Consider the following 15,340-nt stretch of genomic DNA (forward strand, 5'->3'; position numbering starts at 1 on the left):
GAGGACTCAGCCGAGGAGGTTATGGAAGAGGATGGAGTAGGAGGAATATAGGAGGTGGCAGCAGGCCTGCCTGCCTGCAAAATATGGGAGTGTCACCAACTCCTCTGCAGAGCCACGCATTCCATGCTTGGCAGCCGTCATCATGTTTACCCAATGCGCAGTGTAGGTGATATACCTGCTCTGACCATGCTTTGCAGACCAGGTATCAGTGGTCAGATGGACCCTTGCCCCAACAGTGTGTGCCAGACATGCCATTACTTCCTTTTGCACAATCGAGTACAGGTTGGGGATTGCCTTTTGTGCAAAGAAATTTCGGCCGGGTACCTTCCACTGCGGTGTCCCAATAGCTACAAATTTTTTGAACGCCTCAGACTCCACCAGCTTGTATGGTAAAAGCTGGCGGGCTAAGAGTTCAGTCAAGCCAGCTGTCAGATGCCGGGCAAGGGGGTAACTTTGTGACATTGGCTTCTTATGCTCAAACATGTCCTTGACAGACACCTGACTGTAGGCAGATGAGCAGGAACTGCTCAAGGCGAGACACGGAGTGGCAGATGGTTGAGAGGGGGCAAGGAGGACAGCAGTGGTTGACGTGGATGAAGATGCTGGGCCAGGAGGAGGATGGCGGCTTTGAGTTTGTGTGCTGCTTGTACTCATGTGTTGATCCCATAGGCGTTTGTGATGTGCGATCATGTGCCTTCGCAAAGCAGTTGTACCTAGGTGGGTGTTGGACTTCCCACGACTCAGTTTCTTTTGGCACAGGTTGCAAATGGCATCGCTGTTGTCAGAGGCAGACACACAAAAAAAATGCCACACTGCTGAGCTCTGCAATGACGGCATTCTGGTGGTGGCAACAGCATGCGTTGATTGGCGTGCTGTCTGGCTGACCCCGGGTGCCGATGCATGCTGTCTGACTGTGCCACTAGCTCCTTGCGACGACCTCCCCCTCCTTCCAACTCGTCTCCTCCTCCTCTCTGTCTCCCCATCTGAACTTTCCCCCTCTTCTTCTTCTCTTCTAGCGGGCACCCACGTGACATCCACGGACGCATCGTCATCATCAACCACTTCACTTGTATCTGACAACTCAGCAAAGGAAGCAGCAGCGGGTACAACATCATCATCATCATCATACCGTACGTCCATGTGTGTAATGCTGCCTGACTGAGACATATCCCTGTTATCTACATCCTCTGTCAATAATGGTTGCGCCTCACTATCACTCATTTCTTCCAACTGATGTGTAAATAACTCCTCTGACAGATCAAGTGAAGCGGCTGTGGTGCTAGTGTTGGTGGTGGTGGCAGGCGGGCGAGTGGTAACTTGAGAGGTGCCCGAAGCTAAGCTGGAGGAGGATGGTGCGTCAAGGTTTCGAGCGGAAGCTGTAGAAGATTGGGTGTCCTGTGTTAGCCAGTCAACTATGTCCTCAGAACTGTCAAAGTTCAGGGTACGTGGCCTCTGAACACTGGGCATTATTCTAGGGCCAAAGGGAATCACAGCACCACGACCACGACGGCCCCTGCGGGGTGGCCTGCCTATGCCTGTCATTTTTTTTTGATTAGTGGTACTATGCGTGCAAGCTACTGTGACAACAGATATGAGTGGCACTGTGCACTGGCAGAAGTTGGCAGAGTAGACGCTGTAGGCCTGATACACACGCTTGCAGACAACTAACTGCTATTCAATCTATTACAGTCAAAATTGTATTTTTTTTTTAAATGTACACTACTGTTACACCAGATATGAGTTGCACTGGGGTGACACTGTGCCCTGGCAGGCACTGAAACGCACACGTGTGAAGGAAACTGACTGCTATTATTTCACAGTCAAAAAAGTGTTGTTTTTTTTTTAAATCTACACTACTGTTACACCAGATATGAGTTGCACTGGGGTGACACTGTGCCCTGGCAGGCAGGCACTGAAACGCACACGTGTGAAGGAAACTGACTGCTATTATTTAACACAGTCAAAAAAGTGTTTTTTTTTTAAATCTACACTACTGTTACACCAGATATGAGTTGCACTGGGGTGACACTGTGCCCTGGCAGGCAGGCACTGAAACGCACACGTGTGAAGGAAACTGACTGCTATTATTTAACACAGTCAAAAAAGTTTGTTTTTTTTTTAAATCTACACTACTGTTACACCAGATATGATTTGCACTGGGGTGACACTGTGCCCTGGCAGGCAGGCACTGAAACGCACACGTGTGAAGGAAACTGACTGCTATTATTTAACACAGTCAAAAAAGTGTTTTTTTTTTTAAATATACACTACTGCTACACCAGATATGAGTTGCACTGGGGTGACACTGTGCCCTGGCAGGCAGGCACTGAAACGCACACGTGTGAAGGAAACTGACTGCTATTATTTAACACAGTCAAAAAAGTGTTGTTTTTTTTAAATCTACACTACTGTTACACCAGATATGAGTTGCACTGGGGTGACACTGTGCCCTGGCATGCAGGCACTGAAACGCACACGTGTGAAGGAAACTGACTGCTATTATTTAACAATGTCAAAAAAGTGTTTTTTTTTTTTTTAAATCTACACTACTGTTACACCAGATATGAATTGCACTGGGGTGACACTGTGCCCTGGCAGGCAGGCACTGAAACGCACACGTGTGAAGGAAACTGACTGCTGTTATTTAACACAGTCAAAAAAGTGTTGTTGTTTTTTTTAAAATCTACACTACTGTTACACCAGATATGAGTGGTGGCACTGGGCAAGTGGGCACAGTATACGCTGTGAACCTGAAACACACGCTGGCAGGCAGGCAACTGCTATTAGATTACACAGGGAAAAAAAAAAAAAGCAGACTGATGTTCTAGCCCTAAAAAGGGCTTACAGCAGAGATCAGATGAGTCCTTCAGGACTGTAGTGGACACTGAATACACTAGCCTAGCTATCGATTTCCCTATTAAATCAGCAGCAGCTACACTGTCCCTCCTCTCACTAAGAATGCAGCTTCCGAATGAATCTAAAATGGATGCTGTTCAGGAGGTAGGAAGGTCTGGGAGGGAGGGTCTGCTGCTGATTGGCTGGAATGTGTCTTCTGACTGTGAGGTACCGGGTCAAAGTATTACTCAATGATGACGAATAGGGGGCGGATCGAACATTGCATATGTTCGCCCGTCGCGGCGAACGTAAACAAGCTATGTTCGCCGGGAACTATTCGCTGGCGAACTATTCGCTACATCACTAATCAGCACTCAACAGGCCTTTACTCGCATTATATAGTAAGTCATTCCAAGTGGGAAAATAAAATTCTGTATTTAGATCAGCTTCCCATTTAAGCTGCAGGTTTGTTTTAGTGGCTTGTGTGGAAGACTGAATTAATTGGTATAGTTGTGTGATAGTTTTTCTAGGTCTGGATGAGGAGCTACAAATGTTTTCCAGGGTAGTGAAGATGTGTTTTTTTAATAAAAGCAGGTAGTTGTGTAAGATAAAAGATATTTAAAGATATAGAAACCAGTGCAATTTTATAGGAGATAGTTTATCCTGTAGCTGTGTGTATGTCAATATTTTACCTTTGTCAACTAAGTCTACAATCCTATATAAGCCTCTGTTTTCCAATTTCTGTATAGCTGGGATCTGATCTGTTAGTATTATTAATTTCAGGGGAGTCTTGAGTGATCTGCTAGGGAAGAGTTTGAGAGATGAAATGAGTTTAGACCAAGTCATGAGCATGTAGTCTGTAATTGGGAATTTGCTAAGTTTTTTTAACTTAAGCTCGTTGTGGATCCCACAAAACCAGCTCTGGGGGATGTAATTTGTTTATATCCGACTCTAATGTGGTCCATCTGATCTCATCTTCCATTTTGATAAGAAGAGTAGTTTGGGCTAGCCTAGCTGCTTTAAAATATTGTCTAAGATTTTGTGCGCCCATACCTCCCAATTGCCTATGTCTCGTGAATATAGATTTAGGGATTCTGGCTTTTTTGTGCCTCTTATAAATTAATTTAAGCTAGTTTGGAGATTGTATAGATTGCAATTCGGAAAGCCTATTGGTAGGGTCCGAAATAAGTATAAAATCTTTGGAAACAGTCATTTTGATCGCTGATAGACGTCCAAACCAAGAAAATCTCAGTTTGCTCCATTTAATGAGGTCTTGTTTAATTGCTTTGTAAATTGGAGGGTAATTAGCTAGATATAGTTCAGATGAGTGTTTTGTGAGATTGATCCCTAGATATTTAAGGTGGTGTTATACCCATTTAAACTCAAAGTTTAGTTCTATAATTTTTTTGTGTGGTCTGGTATGGCTAGAGGCATGGCTTCACATTTTTCGAGGTTCACTTTATAATCAGATATAGTGGAAAAGTTCCTAAGGGTATTATATAAATTTTAGTTATATTAGGGGTTTGGTGATGAGAGTAAAACTTGAGCTTGTAATCTGACTGTCCTACTTTAATTCCCATAATGTCTGGGGAGTTCCATCCTGATGTGTTGTGCCAAGGGTTCTATACATATAGCAAAAAGAAAAGGGGACAGAGGACAACCTTGCCTTGTACCGATTAAGACCGCAATTCTATCTGATTAGTGTCCCATTGCCCTAACACAAACGGAAGGGTATGAGTATATACTCTGGATTGCTGTAATAAAAGAACCCCTAAAGCCCATATTATGGAGTACAGCGTGCATATTTTCCCAGACAACCTTGTCAAATGCCTTCTCTGCGTCCAGTGATAACAGCAGAGAAGGCGTTTTAGAAATATGCAAGTAATCTAATAGTGATATAATTCTTCTGTCATTATCTGGGGCTTCCCTATTTTAATGAAGCCTTCCTGATCTGGATGAATTAGTTTTGGTAGGAAATATTTTAAGCGGTTGACCAGAATCTTAGTGAAAAATTTTAAGTCTTGGTTAATGAGGGAAATTGGCCTATAGTTTTGACATAGGGACTTATCTTTGCCTGGTTTAGGGAGGGCTATAATTTTGGCATCTAGTAGTTCTGAGGGAATAGTATGGCCTTGAAGTATATGAATGCTAAGTTTGACTAAGTGTGGTATGAGGAGGATTTAAATAATTTATAGTAATCGCCTGAAAAGCCGGGTGGGCCCGCAGCTTTACCCGGTTTCAGGTCCTGGATAACTCTTTGTGCCTCACCTGCGGTAATGTCAGAGTTGAGGGTTTCAAGATCTTGTTGGTCAATTTGGGGCAAGGTGGCTTCCTCCAAGAAATTTGTTCAGGAGACATGAAGTTTGTTCTGATTTGGACACTTTTGTACCATCGTATAATAAACTATAATATTTGGCAAAGGTGTCTACAATTATTTTTGGATGGGATGTTGTTTCACCTACATTTGTGTGAAAGAAGGGAATAGAGATATCTTTGATCCTATCTCTAATTTTATTAGCAAGATAACGATCTGGTTTGTTGGCATAAATGAAGTACTTTGTTTGTAATCTTAGTCTGGCTCTAAGTGACTGGTCATTTAATATATTGTCTAGTTTTTGGCATCTATCTTGCAACGTTTTATATACATAGGTCTCTTAATATAATAGCAGTCGCGGACAATGCCATAACAAAAAAATATAGGAGAAAGACCTTCTGCCAGGCAGTTTATAAAATCTCTGATTAATCAGAATGGAGAAATAAGTGATAGTACTCCAAAATGGTAATAATACGGTGACTATAAAATGTTCATAGTTGACATATACATCCCATAATCCAAGTATATTCTGATAGGGTAATGGACTGTTATCATTTAAGGTAAATCAGTAAAATCAGTGTACTTCACTGGGATTAAAGGTAAATTTCCCACTGATGCAATGTACCTAGGTACTGATTATAAGAGGGATGTATACTCGGTGATGTGAGTCCACAACACCTGCAAAATTAACGGTGAATATCACGTGATAATATTTCATAGAACTATAGTATAAAGGTGTCACCTAGGAATAGTTCCGGGAATATAATAGTTGTATGGTTAATACTGAGTGTTCAGCATATTATGTCCCGTGATACCTCACTATTATAATAATATGTTGTTCACTTGCTGTCTCACTGCAGTAATAGAGGGTAATATATACATTGGGTGAGCTGGTTAGTCTATGCTGTTTCTCTAGAGTAGCTATCTCCCTTTGTAGTGTCTGTAATAGTAGCTGTGATTTCAACTTTAATTAAATAAGGAGACCTCTCAGCACCGATTTATGAGCTGCCCAAATCTGAATAGGGTTAGCAATGGAGTCTGTGTTAATATTCCAGAATTCTATCAACTGTTTGAAAATATGTGGGAGTGTGGGATCATATGTCCAACTTCTAGTGTTGTTTGGGGGGATACGCCCTGATAATTTAGCTACTATTATGGAGTGATCTGACCACACACAATGAGAAGATTCCAAACTGGAAATTAAGATTTGGCTTAGGAAAATGTAGTCTAGCTTAAAGTATTTTCGGTGTGCTGTTGGTCTGAAGTGATGCCGTACAGCACAGTCCAGGAATCTAGTGCATTATGTCCCTCCAGGGTGTTACTAGATATAGATTTGGTTTTTCTGATGTTTCTAATTTGTGACTGTATGAATTGGAGTTGTGTTTGGGGGCTTCACGTATAAAGGGAGACGTTGAAGTCCCCTGCTAAAAATATTCTAGCCGAGTTCCAGTTTGTGAAAAGGTGAGAGATTTTATGTATGAATTGGTCTTGCTTTTCAATTGGGGCATAAATATTACAGAAAATAATTTCCACTTCATTTATGTGGCCCTTAATGATTACATATCTGCCTTCTTTATTCTATTATGGACTCTGTATGGATAAAATTTAAGGATGAGTCGTTTACAGCTGTTTACATATCCTCTTCGCGCTATAGCGTGAGACATCCACCACGTTGGTAATTGCAGCTGATTGGAGTATTGGATTTTGGGCATCGCCAATTGCTACAGTGTGAGTGCCTTATGGCTAATTAGCATATACATCATTATGATCATAGGTATACACCCCACGGGCATGCGTTGGATGAATCAGATGTGCAGATCGATCACTAGAGATGTGTAAGTATACACCCCACAGGCGTGCGTCAGACGAATCAGATACCCACATCGGTCAATGGGGATCTGTACGGATACTATACACAGTCTCTTAGGTCATTATTATCATTATTAGAAGATGATATTCAGAGATCGTGTTCCACATCTAGCGGAATGTTTAATTTATTGTTTCACAATCCTCTTTATTATTTCGGTGTTGGTATGCGTATAAACAGCTTACTTTCATCTGTCTGCGGGAGGAAGAATGATACACACAGGTGATATACACATAAACTCTGATGATCCTATAATTCATCCTAGAGTATGTTTCCATGCAAAACTCCAAAAATGGACTGGGCAAAATTATTGGCACCCTCAATTTAATATTTAGTAGCACACCCCTTGGAAAAAATAAGTGAAATTAATCGCTTCCTGTAACCATCAATGGGTTTCTTACACCTCTCTACTGGAATTTTGGACCACTTTTCTCTCACCAACTGCTTCAGGTCTTTCAGATTGGAAGGGTTCCTTTTCCTTACTGCTGTTTTGAGATCTCTTCACAAGTACTCTATGGAAATGAGATCTGGACTCATTGCAGGCTAGCTCAGTAATCTCCAACTCTTTGTCTTAAACCATTTCTGTGTGCTTTTTGATGTGTGCTTTGGGTCATTGTTCTGCTGTAAAACCCATGACCTCTGAAGGAAACCTAACTTTCGGACAATGGGCCTTACGTTGCATCACATAATTCTTTGGTAGTCTTCAGATTTCATAATGCCATGCACACAGTCAAGACATCCAGTGTCTGAAGCAGTAAAGCAACCCCAAAACATCAGTGAACCTCCATCATGTTTTTCTGTAGGGACTGTATTCTTTTCTTTAAAAGCCTAATTTATTTTTATGAAAACAGTAGAATGATGGGCTTTACCAAAAAGCTGTAATGTTGTTTTGTCTGTCCACAGCGCATTCTCCCAAAAGGAGTTTGGCTTCCTCAGGTAAGTTTTGGCAAACTCCAATCAGGCTTTTTATGTTTATGTGTCAGCAGTGGTGTCCTCCTGGGTCTCCTACCATAGCATCCCTTTTTATTCAGATGGCGATGTATAGTGCGAGCTGACACTTTTGTACCCTGTGCCTGAAGGTCAGCTTGAATTTGTCTGGAAGTTGATTGAGGTTCTTTAACCACCATTCAAACAATCCTTTGTTGCAATCTTTGATGAATTATTCTCTTTCGTCCATGTCCAGAGAGATTAGCTACAGTGCCATGGACTGTAAACTTCTTGACAATGTTACCCACAGTGGACATAGGAACATTAAGATTTATGGAGATGGACTTGTAACCTTGAGATTGTTCATTCTTTTCAACAATTTTTGTTCTCAAATCCTCAGACAATTATTTGCTTATCTTTCTCTTCTCCATGCTCAGTGTGGCACACAGAGACACACAACAGAAAGCTAATTTTTCACCATTTTAACTGGTTGCCGGTGTGCTTTCTATATTGTCAGCACCTGTTAATTGATACAGGTGAGTTTAATTACAACTTACAGGAGCATCACAAGCTTGGAATGCAATTATATTTTACAATTTTGAGAAGATGCCAATCATTTTGTCGAGTCCATTTTTGGAGTTTTGAGTGGAATGTATCAGATTTGGCTTTTTATTCTTCACTTTTTTTTGTGTCATACCAAAACAAACAAAAGAAATATACATGAGAATGCCTAAACATTCCATTTTTCTGGGGGATGTGGTGCATTATCTGACAGAAATGCAGGAGCACCAATATTTTTTGGTCATGACTGTGTGTGTGTATATATATATATATATATATATATATATATATATATATATATATATATATATAAGATTCATATATTTATTTAGTAAATATACATATTTTAGTACATATATCCTTTTAAGAAAATGCCTTTAAGAATTAAGTCACACAGTTTCACATGTATTTCTCCTTATTTTTCTCTACTGTTCTCAGACAATGGAGTCGATTTATCAAGTGTCGGGCGGATGTCTGCCCGACATTGATAAATGCAAACAGCATATGCTGTCAGATCTACATACATTCTCTTACAGCTTGACCTATTGCCTTACTCCGGCTGTTACATATGGCTCTTTTGCTCTAACTACGTGCATAGATCCCCAAGTCATCCTGCCTAGACAGTGCCTGTATGATACAGGGTCTGGTGCAGCAGGGTGTTACACTTTGGTATCTACTACTTGACTCTACTATATGCTGGCAGTTGTCTACTTGTATCTTGTTTTGTTTTGCTATGCTGTATGTAGGGGCTTTAGACCTAAAGCGACAAAAATGAATCATGTTACGCATATTTTATATTCAATATTCTTCACAAAGTAAAAAAATATATAATTTGTATTTTTAAATATATATTATTTTTTTATATATATATATATATTATATATATATATATATACATACATATACACAGTATATATATATACAGTATCTGGTAATGTAAAATATATTTATATGCCCATATATCTAAAGAAATACATAAAAGTATAGGTATATACAGATATATAGGAATATATATTTAATAATAAAAATATAATTTTCCTGTATGGGAAGAACATTGGAATGCTAAATATTTACAGTAAATACACAGGGAACACATTATTAATAAATATTATTATATAGTTATATTGTAGCTAGCTTACATTTTATTTCACAGATAACAATGTACAGGTAGCCCTCAGTTTACGCCGGGGTTAGGTTCCAGAAGGAATGGTTGTAAATCGAAACCGTTGTAAATTGAAACCAAGTTTATAATGTAAGTCAATGGGAAGTGAGGGAGATAGGTTCCAGACCCCTCTCAACATTGTCATAAGTAACACCTAATATATTATTTTTAAAGCTTTGAAATGAAGACTTTAAATGCTAAACAGCATTATAAATTGATAAAATAATCACACAACACAGAATATATAATTAAACTAAATGAACAAAAACATTTGCTAAACAGCATTATAAACCTAATAAAATAATCACACAACACAGACTTCACTTGCATTTTTCTGCAAACAGTTCTTTCTATGCATTCCAATCTGGACTGATTTATAGACAGGGAGATCTTGTTCCTTTGAAATCTGCTCGATAGCTCAGGTCTGCTTAAACTGATTTATTTCAGCTTGCTTGGCTTTGCTGCAACACAAGCGGACAGCTCCACCTACTGGCTATTTTAATCAATGCACTGCTTCTCAATGCTTTTCAATAGCAGTCACCTGACTGGAAAAAAAAATTGTTATTCTGAAACGGTGTAAATTGAACCGTTCTAAAACGAGGGCCACCTGTATTTAGTTTTAAATAGGTATTATTTAGTTAATAATTGTAACTTTAGTTTAGCTCTATTTTAATAATGTTAAAGTTAGGGGGTGTTAGAGTTAGGGTTACGGTTAGGTTTAGGGTTAGGTTTAGAGGTTAATATAATTTAATTTAGGTTGTTTCGATGTGGGGGCTGGTGGTTTAGGGGTTAATAGGTTTATTTAGTGGTAGTGATGTGGGAGGCCAGAGGTTTACGGGTTAATAGGTTTATTTAGTGGCGGCAATGTTGGGGGCGGCGGAATAGGGGTTAATAACTTTAATATAGTGGTGGCGATATTGGGAGCGGCAGATTAGGTATTAATAACTTTACCTAGGTGGTGGCGATATCGGGAGTGGAAGATTAAGGGTTAAAGGGACAGTATACACCTATTTTCATATAACTGCATGTAATAGACACTACTATAAGAAATAAGAAGCACATATACTGATATAAAAATCCAGTATAAAAGTGTTTAAAATGACTTAGAAGCTCTCAGTTTAGCTCTGTTGAAAAGGTAGTTGGAAAGCCCACTGCAAGTGGGAAATAAGACACTCCCCCCTCCCCCTTCTTTTGCATATGAAAAGACCCTTTAGACAAACAGGAGCAAGTTGGAGTAGGTATACGTCAGTATTCTCCTAAAACTTTCGGGCTTGGTTAGGAGTCTGAAAATCAGAGCAATGTTATTTAAAAATAATCAAAACTATACATTTTTTAAAAGAAAAGACTTTATTGGCTACATAAATAGATAATCTGCAAAACATTTATGCAAAGAAAAAATGAGTGTATAATGTCCCTTTAATAACTTTATTTAGGTGACGGCGATATCAGGAGATGAATATTAGGGGTTAATAACTGTAGGTTGGTGTCAGCGATGTCGGGGCAGCAGATTAGGGGTGTTTAGACTCGGGGTTTATGTTTGGGTGTTAGGTTTAAACATAACTTTTATTTTCCCCATAGACATCAATGAGGCTGCGTTACGGAGCTTTTCATTTCGCGATTGCAGGTGTTAGGCTTTTTTTTTGCCCGCTCTCCCCATTGATGTCTATGGGGGAATCGTGCAAGAGCACAACAAAACAGTGCTTGAATTGTGTGCGGTATGGAGTTCAACGCAACCATATCACACGCACAAGCCGGCTGTTTGAAAACTTGTAATGTCTGAGCTATAGGGGGTTAAATAATGCAATTTTTGTTGCGTTCATTAATTTCCCTATAGTGCGCATAACTTGTAATCTAGCTGAATGTATTTTGAGAGGGGTCTTGAACCAAACTCCCTCACTTCCCATTGACTTACATTATAAACTGGATTTCAATTTACAATGGTTTCTATTTACAACCATTCCTTCCGGAACCTAACCCCGGCGTAAATTGAGGGCTACCTGTGTATATATAATTTATATATATATATATATATATTATATATATATATATATATATATATATATATATATATATATATATATATATATATACATATATATACAAAACATGGAAGGGGACTGCACTCCAAGACCGGACCGTGTACACATCCTATGACCCAGCAATATGCTCAGCCCTGGGTGCTCAGTGGCACTCACAAAAAGCTGTGCTGTCACCAGAGTCACAGGCAGTTAACCCCAGACAGGAGTGGGTGCCAGAACTATAGGGGAATTACAAAACAAATTAATACAAAACATAGAGAAAATCCTGCACTCACCAGCAAGCTCACAGTTAAGATTTAAAAGCAAAAATGGAAAGGTTAGTTACCACATCTGGCCAAATGGTACAAGCCCAGGTACCACGTCAAGGTCCTTTCCAATACCTGAGACCCTAACACAGCCACACAATGCAAGCTCTCAAATCCAAACAAACTGGGAACAAGAGAGGGGTGCACAGGCATATGTAATCACCCAGAAATATACAAAACACGGAAGGGGACTGCACTCCAAGACCGGACCGGGTACACATCCCATGACCCAGCAACATGCTCAGCCCTGGGTGCTCAGTGGCACTCACAAAAAGCTGTACTGTCACCAGAGTCACAGGTAGTTAACCCCAGACAGGAGTGGGTGCCAGAACCATAGGGGAATTACAAAACAAATTAATACAACACATAGAGAAAACCCTGCACTCACCAGCAAGCTCACGGTTAAGATTTAAAAGCAAAATGAGGCCATTAATGGGATATGAATCCTATTTAGTTTTCTTTCTTTCATGATTCAGATAGAGCATGCAATTTTAAGCAACTTTCTAATTTTCTACTATTATCAATCGGCTAGATTACGAGTTTTGCGTTAGGGTAAAAAAGCAGCGTTAACAGGTCCTAACGCTGCATTTTTACTACCGCTGGTATTACGAGTCTTGCAGGTTTAGGGTCACCGCACACTTTTTTGGCCTTACCTCAAAACGACTTACGCAAACTTCATAAAGTCTTTTTCTATGGGACTTCCATAGCGCCGGTATTACGAGTCTGTCCTGGGAGGCCAAAAAGTGAGTCCTACCGCATTTTAAAGTCAGTAGTTTTGAGTATTATGGTACAACGCTGTAACATAAAACTCAGAACTAAAGTGCTAAAAAGTACACTAACACCCATAAACTACCTATTAACCCCTAAACCGAGGCCCTCCCGCATAGCAAACACTATAATAAAAAATGTAACCCCTAATCTGCCGCTCCAGACACCGCTGACACCTACATTATATTTATTAACCCCTAATCTGACGCCCCCAATGTCGCCGCAACCTACCAACACTTTTTAACCCCTAATCTGCTGCCCCCAACGTCCCCGCCACTATAATAAACATATAAGCCCCTAAACCTAAGTATAACCCCCTAACACCCCCTAACAAATATAATTTAAATAAATCTAAATAAATATTAATATCATTAACTAAATTATTCCTATTTAAAACTAAATACTTACCTATAAAATAAACCCTAATATAGCTACAATATAACTAATAGTTACATTGTAACTAGTTTAGGATTTATTTTTATTTTACAGGCAAGTTTGTATTTATTTTAATTAGGTAGAATAGTTATTAACTATTTAATAACTACCTAGCTAAAATAAATACAAAAGTACCTGTAAAATAAAACCTAACCTAAGTTACACTAACACCTAACACTACACTATAATTAAATAAATTAACTAAATTAAATACAATTATCTAAATTAAATTTAATTAGCTAAAGTACAAAAAAAAAAAAACACTAAATTACAGAAAATAATAAACAAATTACAGATATTTAAACTAATTACACCTAATCTAGTAGCCCTATTAAATTAAAAAAGCCCCCCCCAAAATAAAAAACCCTAGCCTAAACTAAACTACCAATAGCCTTTAAAAGGGCCTTTTGCAGGGCATTGCCCCAAAGTAATCAGCTCTTTTACCTGTTAAAAATATATACAAACAACCCCCCCAACAGTAAAACCCACCACCCACACAACCAACCCCCCAAATAAAATATTATCTAAAAAAACCTAAGCTCCCCATTGCCCTGAAAAGGGCATTTGAATTGGCATTGCCCTTAAAAGGGCAGTTAGCTCTTTTGCCGCCCAAACCCTAACCTAAAAAAAAAACCCACCCAATACACCCTTAAAAAAACCTAACACTAACACCCTGAAGATCGACTTACTGGGAGACGTCTTCATCCAAGCCGGGCCAAAGTCCTCAACGAAGCTGGAGAAGTCTTCATCCAAGCCGGGCAAAATGTCCTCCAGATGGGCAGAAGTCTTCATCCAGACGGCATCTTCTATCTTCATCCATCCGGTGCGGAGCGGGTCCATCTTCAAGACATCCGACGCAGAGCATCCTCTTCATCCGACGACTAAAGCTGAATGAAGGTACCTTTAAGTGATGTCATCCAAGATGGCGTCCCTTAGATTCCGATTGGCTGATAGAATTCTATCAGCCAATTGGAATTAAGGTAGAAAAAATCCTATTGGCTGATGCAATCAGCCAATAGGATTGAACTTCAATACTATTGGCTGATCCAATCAGCCAATACGATTGAGCTTGCATTCTATTGGCTGTTCCAATCAGCCAATAGAATGCAAGCTCAATCCTATTGGCTGATGGGGCAATCCTATTGGCTGATGGGGCAATGGGGGGCTTAGGTTTTTTTAGATAGTATTTTATTTGGGGGTTGGTTGTGTGGGTGGTGGGTTTTACTGTTGGGGGGTTGTTTGTATTTTTTTTACAGGTAAAAGAGCTGATTACTTTGGGGCAATGCCCCGCAAAAGGCCCTTTTAAGGGCTATTGGTAGTTTAGTTTAGGCTAGGGTTTTTTTTATTTTGGGGGAGCTTTTTATTTTAATAGGGCTATTAGATTAGGTGTAATTAGTTTAAATATCTGTAATTTGTTTATTATTTTCTGTAATTTAGTGGGGTTTTTTTGTACTTTAGCTAATTTAATTTAATTTAATTTAGGTAATTGTATTTAATTTAGTTAATTTATTTAATTATAGTGTAGTGTTAGGTGTTAGTGTAACTTAGGTTAGGTTTTATTTTACAGGTACTTTTGTATTTATTTTAGCTAGGTAGTTATTAAATAGTTATTAACTATTTAGTAACTATTCTACCTAGGTAAAATAAATACAAACTTGCCTGTTAAATAAAAATAAACCCTAAGCTAGATACAATGTAACTATTAGTTATATTGTAGCTATCTTAGGGTTTATTTTATAGGTAAGTATTTAGTTTAAATAGGAATAATTTAGTTAATGATAGGAATATTTATTTACATTTATTTAAATTATATTTAAGTTAGTGGTTGTTAGGTTTAGGGTTAGACTTAGGTTTAGGGGTTAATAATTTTAATATAGTGGTGGCGACGTTGGGGGTGGCAGATTAGGGGTTAATAAATGTAGGTAGGTTGCAGCGACATTGGGGGCGGCAGATTAGGGGTTAATAAATAGAATGTAGGTGTCGGCGATGTTGGGGGCAGCAGATTAGGGGTTCATAAGTATAATGTAGGTGGCGGCGGTGTCCGGAGCAGCAGATTAGGGGTTAATTATTATAATGTAGGTGTCTGCGATGTCGGGGGCGGAAGATTAGGGGTTAATAAGTGTAAGA

The 15,340-nt window shown here is 39.1% G+C and overlaps 1 protein-coding gene across 2 annotated transcripts in view; it reads left to right on the plus strand.

The window, feature by feature from the left end:
• The window catches only part of LOC128663451 (uncharacterized), a 189,973-nt gene that overhangs the window by 52,226 nt on the left and 122,407 nt on the right, over window positions 1–15,340 (plus strand). The gene's annotated exons all lie outside the window — the stretch shown is intronic.

The sequence above is a fragment of the Bombina bombina genome, chromosome 6, assembly GCF_027579735.1.
Source record: "Bombina bombina isolate aBomBom1 chromosome 6, aBomBom1.pri, whole genome shotgun sequence".
NCBI classification, from domain to species: domain Eukaryota; kingdom Metazoa; phylum Chordata; class Amphibia; order Anura; family Bombinatoridae; genus Bombina; species Bombina bombina.